Genomic DNA, 8,894 nt, shown 5'->3' on the forward strand with positions numbered 1-8,894 from the left:
GCTGCTCTGGTTTGCCAGAAGCGGCTTTGTCATGCTGGCCACATGACCTGGAAGCTATACGCCGGCTCCCTCGGCCAATAATGCGAGATGAGCGCGCAACCCCAGAGTCGGTCACGACTGGACCTAATGGTCAGGGGTCCCTTTACCTAATACGTATATCTCTCACCTGTCAAAGGGTACTGGTTTCTCACAGGGGTCTGGCTGGCCACTGTTGAGAACAGGATGACGCACTAGATCAGGCTTCCTCAAACTCGGCCCTCCAGATGTTTTTGGCCTACAACTCCCATGATCCCTAGCTAGCAGGACCAGTGGTCAGGGATGATGGGAATTGTAGTCTCAAAACATCTGGAAGGCCGAGTTTGAGGAAGCCTGGACTAGATGGTCCTTTGGCCTGTTCTAGCAGGCTATTATGATGCTTTTATTGAAGGGTAATGAGGTGGATCTTCAGCATACGATGGAAACTTCAACATGAAGGCGGCAGGTGGGGAGGAAATTCCATGACTGGTTGGGGGGGGGGCATGGCTGTTTAAAGTGGTATAGTGCTGGTTTAAATGTGCAGTGCAGATGGTGCCAAACTCACAGAGGGCTGAAGAGTCCGCCGGGAGTATCGAGCGACACATTGCCACAGTCAGCTTATGGAACCCTCCGCCACAAGATGTGATGGCGCTAAAAGTTTTTTTTAATAAGGTTTTTTAAAATAAATAGGGTTTTAAAAATAAGCTAAGGCGACAGAACAGCCACAAATGTGATACAAATTATACAATTGGAAGGGACCCTGAGGACCATCTAAGTCCAACCGCCTGCAATGCAGGAATAAAAAGCTGTCCCATACGGGGATCAAACCTACAACCTTGGAATTGTGAGCAGCACGCTCACAACCAACTGAGCTATTCTAGGCTATGTGAGAAGATGGGTCTATCAATGGGTATTAGGCGTGACAGATAAATGGAATGTCCAGATGACAGGGAAAACAAAGGCAGGGTTTGTGAGAACAGGATGCTGAATTGGATGGGCATGTGGCCTGATCCAGAAGAGCTCTTCTTGTATCCTTGACTTGCAGAGATGGGGAACCCGTGGCCCTCCAGATGTTGTGGGGTCGCAGCTCCCATCATCCCTGAGCATTCTCAGAGTCCAACAACATCTGGACGGCCTCAGCTTCCCCATTTCTGTTTTGTTGTAATGAAACAGAGATGAGTCTGTTAGAAGATAAATGCATAGGAACCAAAACTAGCATCTCCCTGTAGATGACAAATGGTTTTCAAGAGCTCCTTCCCCTCTCTCCCAGAGAATTCTGGGAAATGTAGTTTTTCAAGAGGCAAATATCTTAACAGAGCATCCTCAGTGCTTCCCTGGGGCACTTACACACAATTGCCCAAACCGGGGTGGGGGGTGGGGGGACCTGCCTCACTTCCCCACAGAAAAGGCCGGAAAGAGGAAACCGCATGTGCATAAAATGTGCATACGCTGTTCTATGTGTGTAGATGCAGTCCAAATTTCGAAACAAAAATTCAGCCTGGATAGCTCAGTTGGTTAGAGCGTGGTGCTGATAACGCCAAGGTTGCAGGTTCGATCCCTGTATGGGGCAGCTGCATATTCCCGCATTGCAGGGGTCCCTTCCAACTCTACAATTTTATGATTCTATGGTCCACGGGGATTAAAACAGTCTCCCACCTTCCACATTTCTGGCCCATGAGGATGAAGGCACTGGGATGAAAGAGAAGAACCCGGGACTTTATGGAGCTTGCGGAACTGACTGGAAGATTCCGCGATCAGGGAGAAGAGACAATCGAAGAAGATTGGAAGAAATTTAAAGCTTATTTGAACAAGTATTGTAGTATTTAGGGTTACCTGAGGAAGTAGTTACATGCTATTTTCTTGTAGATTAAGGGTAAGAAGATATTGTTATGCTATTAAGTTAGACATTTAAGATTTTGATATATTGAAACTGCTAGAGAAGGATATGATTGTGATATTCAGTTGGGGGGGGGGGAAACCGAGGGAAGTCACCCAATAATGTGAACACAATTGTGGGATATAGGAACGTATAGTTCTTTTTTCTTTTTTGCTTTTTAAAAAGCAAAAGAAAAGAAAGATAAGAAACCAGACTGCCCTTCTGGATCTGATCGAGGCTGTTTTTCAGTTTCCAAAAACTGCCCCTGGGAAGCCCACAAACTGGGCGTGAAGACAACAGCCCTCCCTTGCAACTGGTATTCAGAGGGAGGTGTTGTGGATTTTGAAGACGCTCGAACACAGGGCGCAAGGGAGAAACGTGCTAAGAGGAAGGCACGCTTGGCAAATCCACACCGTGATCAACTCCCGCCCAGAAACCAATGTCCCCACTGTGGAAGAACGTGTGGATCCAGAATTGGCCTCCACAGTCACTTACGGACCCATCGTTAAAACCGTGTTGATGGAAGACAATCTTACTCGGATACGAGTGATCGCCAAAGAAGAAGAAGAAGGAGAAGGAAGCGGCGTCATTATGCTCAATATTGTCTACACTGACTGGCAGCAGCTTTCGAGGGGGTCTCTCTCCCAGCAGCCCTACCTGGGGATTGAACCTGAGACTTTATACATGCAAAGGAGAGCTATGTCCCTTCCCCACTGGGAGACCTGACTGACCCTTAACAATGCTTGATGGACCAAGGCCTGTTGATGCCCTGTTGGATCGAACCAATGGGCTGTCACCGTGTCGCCCATTGTGGCTAATCAGATGCCTCTAAAAGGATCCTTGGCAGAGCATGATGGAAGCAGCCCACTCTGGTCTCTAAATATGAATATTCTGTTTCCCTGTTGTGGCTAAGAGAGGTCAATATGATTTTTTTTTAAAAAAAGAAAGAAAATAAAGTCTATGTGCTTTCAAAGCCAGCACTCCAGGAAACTGAATTAGGATGGGGGGCAAACGACCAGTTCTAGACAGACTGAGCCCAGGTCCATTGCTGCACGGCAGATGATAAAAAACGATGGAGGATTTGCATCCCTCCTCTCCTCCTTCTCATTGTACGTTAACCATCAATAATTCAGAAAGAGAAATTAAGTTCTCATGACAACGGGGGCTGTCACATGGTGGGGTGTGCCCCCTCCCCTCTATTCCCCTTCCCCACCCATCGCCATCCACTGCCTTTTATATCATAATACCCCCCTGCAGAAAGGAAAAGGGAGAATATTTTTCAAACAAAAACAAAACACCAGATGCTCAAGGACAATGCAGGACAGTCTCTGCAGAAGCGGCAAGAAGAAGATCAAAACATGTATATTTCACATCCAAACTGGATGCAGTCCTGGAGAGTTTTGGCTCGCCAACGGTATCAGTTTTCTTGCCCAATAGGCGAGGGGACAAATAAGGAAGAGATAGCTCAAGGTTGGTGCAGGGAGATTTCTCACCTCCGAGTCATTGCCAGTTTCAAAAAGAGAGGTGTAATGGTTTCTGCTTGTCCAGAACCTCTTTCTCTCTCATTCCAGTGCTGCATGAGGTCTGCAGGGGCCTGAAGGCACTCTGTGTAAGTTCAGATACACTCTTTACCAAGGAGGTTAAAAAAAACAACAGGTGCTGGGGTCAAATGCCAGTCAGTTCTGGATCAGATCTGACCTATTTCTAGGAATGGGGGGAGACAGCTGTAGGTTCCCCGATTTTAGGAAAATATTGGCACTCTGCCAAGGGTGGGGTGTTAGGTGAGGAGACTAGAGCATGGGGAGGCAAACTAAGGCGCGGGGGCTGGATGCGGCCCAATCGCCTTCTAAATCCGCCCAGCGGATGGTCCGGGAATCAGCGTGTTTTTACATGAGTAGAATGTGTGCTTTTATTTAAAATGCATCTCTGGGTTATTTGTGGGGCCTGCCTGGTGTTTTTACATGAGTAGAATGTGTGCTTTTATTTAAAATGCATCTCTGGGTTATTTGTGGGGCATAGGAATTCGTTCATTTCCCCGCCTTCAAAATATAGTCCGGCCCCCCACAAGGTCTGAGGGACAGTGGACCAGCCCCCTGCTGAAAAAGTTTGCTGACCCCTGGACAAAGATAATCCAACCTCAATTAAGTCCAGCCTCACTGAGCTATGAAAGGGACATATTGAATAGAAGCCCATTTTTCTTTTTTCCTAAGTGGCTATTATCCAATACAACCCCTTCTTAGTGGGATATAGGTAAAGGTAAAGGGACCCCTGACCATTAGGTCCAGTCGTGGACGACTCTGGGGTTGCGGCACTCATCTCGTGTTATTGGCCGAGGGAGCCGGCGTACAGCTTCCAGGTCATGTGGCCAGCATGACTAAGCCGCTTCTGGGGAACCAGAGCAGCGCACAGAAACGCCGTTTACCTCCCCGCTTGGAGCGGTACATATTTATCTACTTGCACTTTGACGTGCTTTCGAACTGCTAGGTTGGCAGGAGCTGGGACCGAACAACGGGAGCTCATCCCATTGCGGGGATCCGAACTGCCGGCCTTCTGATCGGCAAGCCCTAGGCTCTGTGGTTTAACCCACAGCGCCACCTGCGTCCCTTAGTGGGATATAGGAAGCTGCTTTATATAGAGCCAGACCATTGGTCCATAGAGCTCAGCATTGACTACTCTGATTGGTAGAGGCCCTCAGGGTTTCAGAAGGGGGTCTTTTCAGCTACCCAGCCTGGAGCTGCTGGGGGCCAAGGGAAGAGATGTGCCTCAGTAACAGAGCATCTTCTTTGCATGCAGAAGGTCCCAGGTTTAATCTTTGGCATCTCCAGGAAGCCTGAAACCCTGGAGAATCATTGCAAATTAGTCCAGGCTCAGCTCAAGGGACCAGCTGCCCCCCAAATAAGGATTTTGACTCTCTCCTCAACAAGAGGAGAGCCCTGTTGGATCAGATCAAAGGGCCCATCTACCCAAGCTTCCTGTTCTCACAGATGCCTCTGGGAACCCTGCAAGGAAAACCTGAGTCCAATAGCAACTTTCCTCACTTGTGATTCCAAGTAATTACAGTAGTTTTTATAAGCATGGTGCTTCTGAGACTGGAAATAATATACAGCCGTCATGTCCGGTAGCCGCTGGTATCCTCATTAACCTCCATGAATTTGTCTAATCCTCTTTTAAAGCCATCCATGCCGGTAGCCATCAAAACATCTGGTGGCAAGGAGTTCCACGGTTTATGTACAGCGTGAAGAATTATATCCTTTTGTTTCCTCTGAGTCTTTCAACGTTCAGTTTCATTGGACAGACCCATTGGGTTCTAGTGACCAGATTCGGGCTTAGGTGACAACACTGACAACAGGAAAGCAACTGTCTTAAGTAAATCTAACTTATCTGGCTTGTGTGGCCTAGTGGTTAGAGCTCGACCATGAACCTAACTGGATGTGACCTTGGGCCAGTCACTGCCTCTCACCCTACTGGGATTAAAACCCTGTGTGTCCTTGGAGAAAAGGGGGGGATCTGAATGCAATAAACTATACTAATGTGGTTTTCTTATAGAGTTTGCCTAAGCTTATTCTGGATGTAATTTAAACCACACCAGAGAAACTTGTGTGTGTTTCTGTGAGAGAGGGCGAGGGAGAAAGAACAGGGGACAATATTACAGTAAATAATGTTGGAGTGGCTAAATCATATTTTCAAGGAAGCCTAAAGACAATCTCCCTTAACCCTATCCCTGATAGGTGGCTGTCCAGTTTCAACTTGGGGGAAAAACATGTGTGTGTAAGTGGTCTTTATATATAATCTTGGCAGCTTGAGTCGTAATTGTGACTCAATGGAAAATAGCCCCAAATCTTACACTAGATGCTTAGTATCACTCACTCTGGAATATAGCAATAATGGAGAAAATTACACGTAATTTGAGATTTGGGTAAGGACAGAAACCTCCAGACACGTTTTATACAATTTTTTATACCATTTTCAAGACAACCTTCATCACAAGCTTGGCAAATTCCGGGTCCATATTTTTATCTAAACAGGGGTCAGCAAATGCCTTGCAATTCTGAAGCAGGGCATGATGGGAATATCCTGCCTAGTTATTTCACAGGTAGCATCTAGAAGGCCATGGAGATGCTGTTTGCCTCCCAGCTCCCATCAGTCCCCAGCCAACATGGCTAATGGAGAGGGATGGTGGGATCTGTAAGTTACAAGCAACAACTAGAGATCCACAGGATCCTCCTTTCTTATCTAAGATAGGCAGGGATTGGGGAGGGGGTGCCAGGGAAACATGTTATTTATTTCCAACACCTTTAAAGCACATGGCTCCCCACAACGAATTATGGGAACTGTAGTTTGTTAAGGACAGACCCGCCAAGTGACCCTGTTTTCCAGGGAACAATACCAGTTTCTGATTTGATCCCAGAATGTCCCGCTTTCTCTTAGGACTTCCCTATTTTCATCGGAGAAATGTTGTGGGGTATGGAGTTACGTGACCCCTGAGCCAAGGAGATAACTAACTATACAAGACATCTAAAGGCATCCCTGTGAAGGGAAGTTTATCACTTTTTAATGTTTAATTCTGTTTTTATATATGTTGGAAGCCGCCCAGAGTGGCTGGGGCAGCCCAGTAAGATGGGCGAGGTATAAATAATAAAATTATTATGATTATGATTATGGAATAGAATTTCCCTATTTTCATCGGAGAAATGTTGCAGGGGATGTAAGGATATTGGAAATTGTAGCTCTATGGGTAGCAATGATAGTTTCTAGAAATTGGGAGGGGATATCATGGTGATTTAAATATATTTTATAATTCTGCCCTTGGTTCACTCTTTCCTGAGGGGCTCAAGATGGGTCACAATGCAAGTAAATAAAAACAACAAAAGCAGGTGAGGTTTTTTCTTAAAATAAAAAGAAAACAAAAACGTTTAAAAACGCAATCAGCCTGTCCTGAATCAACCCAGAGGCTTGACGTACACTTGTGGGGGGAGGCGTGGGCAGAGATGGAAAGCCATTGGCTACTTCCCTGCACAGGTTTTTGCTTTTGGAGGGGCAGTGGGAGCTCACAGGAGAATAAAATTAGTTTGAAAGGGAGACGCACATATTTTCTTGGCCTTTTATCCGCTGCAAGAGACCAGCAACCCTTCTCAACCAGCGTCCTATCCCTGGAGAGCTGATGCCAGCCAGTGTAGGCAGTATTGAGTTAGATACTCAGAAGGAGGCAGCTTTCCATGCTCCCCACCCCACCCCTGATTTACCACTCATGGGGTGGCCTTGGGCAACATGTTCATGGTCTCTTAGCCCTAACCTACCATGCAGGGATGTTGTAAGGGTAAAAATGAGGCCAAATCTCACGTATGCCTCTCTCCCCAAAGGACTGGGCCATAATTGGGAAGGATAAAAGGATAAGGAAAGGCAGTGGCAAGATGGAATTTGTGCCAACAATTGTCTCCTGGCATCTCTTTTCAATCCAGGTTTAGACCAGAACAAGACGGAGCGTGTGGTCTCTGAGACAGTGCAGAGTGCCTTTCCTCCGGCTAATGGCAGACAGTCCTAGGAATGCATGCAGAACCCCTGTACCCAGTTAAAGTATTGTACCATCCACCCAGTATTGTCTGCACGGATTGGCAGAGGCTCTCCAGCTACATGAGTCTTTAGGGAAGCAAAGAGCACCCCACGACTGGAGAGAGATGGAGCATCCCACAGCTAGAGAGAGAAAGAGAGACGTGAGGATCTGTGCGTCTCTGTACAAACCTAGACACTGCCGCCCATCCCATCCTCCAGCCATCACAGCCGCCGCCGCCACCGGCCCAGCCCTTCCTGCAGGAAGAAAACCGAATCACTGCAGAGGCTGCGTGGGGCTCACTGGGTGGGTGGGCAAGCGAAAGGTGCGATGGCAACCATTCTGTTAGCAATGCAAAGGGAGAGACCCAAAGTGTGTGTGCATTGTGGGGGGGGGAGTCACCTCCATGCCTGCTGTGGTGGTAAACAAGCCAGGAAGAATGATGGAGGGGCGCAGCGCAGACGCTGGGCTCAGTGGTCACCCCTTGTTGGGGTGGGATTTCTGCCCCCTCCCCCGCCACCTCCCAGGAACAAGGGGTAGAACCAAGGGTACCGTTTTGAGCATCAGTACATCACCTCTTTCAATACATGCAATTGTTCCGGATTTGTTCGCATGGTGCTGCAAATCGTTCGGAGAGAGTCTTGCAGGAAAGCATTTATTATCCATGGTGATAATTGAGAGGAAAGCTTTTGGGCAGGGGGAAAAATTCAAGACATTCCCTGGAATTAATGGAAATCCTAAAGGGTGGGTCCCCTCCCCTGCAGTTCAGGTGGGGACAAGGTGAAGTGGGCGGGTGGGGCAGAGGTTTGCACCCCAGGCATAGCTGTCAAGTTCTCCCCCCCCTTTTTTTAAGGGAAATTCCCTTATGCTGAATAGGCTTCCTCGCGAGAAAAGGGGAAGAAACTGGACAGGTCAAGTGGGATCGCATCCTATTACTGGGCACTGCGGGTTTCTGGAAAGGGAGGGGGCTTGAAGGATATAATATACAGCTCTCCCTGGTCATGGGATTTCCCCCCCCCCACCGCCCCCAAACGTCCTCCCTCCCTCCTAGAGACATCCATCAACACATTTATGCTGGCCACCCGCCCCCCCCCCGGCCCAACAGCGTCCATCACAACTGCATCTGCAGCGCTAAAGGCACTCACCTGCCGCTTCTGTTGTCTCCTTAGTCTGCTGCAAGAGTTGGTCCAGCCCCTAGTGCTATAACGCTGCGGCTTCGGGCAGCCTCCCTGGCTGAGCTCACCCCAGTCCGGGTGGGAGGAGCCAGCGTCCATCAATGCCTCCCGTCGCCTCTCCGCCTTAACTCTTGTCGTGCCAATGGGCTTGCGCTGGAGGGTGGGGGGGGGTTGGAATCCTTGGGAGGAGTCTCCAGAGGTCATCTGGCCCAACCCACTATGCTCAGTGCAGGCTGTCTCATAAGTTATGGATCTCGGGGGTACTTCTGAATCTTTTGCT

At 48.2% G+C, this 8,894-nt stretch overlaps 1 non-coding gene across 1 annotated transcript; it reads left to right on the plus strand.

Annotated features, from left to right (window-relative positions):
• The first annotated feature begins 1,511 nt into the window (after nt 1-1,511).
• Nucleotides 1,512-1,585, plus strand: TRNAI-GAU (transfer RNA isoleucine (anticodon GAU)). Its single transcript has one exon. It is a non-coding gene; the product is annotated as a tRNA-Ile (tRNA).
• The last annotated feature ends 7,309 nt before the right edge of the window (nt 1,586-8,894 follow it).

Source organism: Zootoca vivipara, chromosome 17 (assembly GCF_963506605.1).
Source record: "Zootoca vivipara chromosome 17, rZooViv1.1, whole genome shotgun sequence".
Taxonomy (NCBI): Eukaryota; Metazoa; Chordata; class Lepidosauria; order Squamata; family Lacertidae; genus Zootoca; species Zootoca vivipara.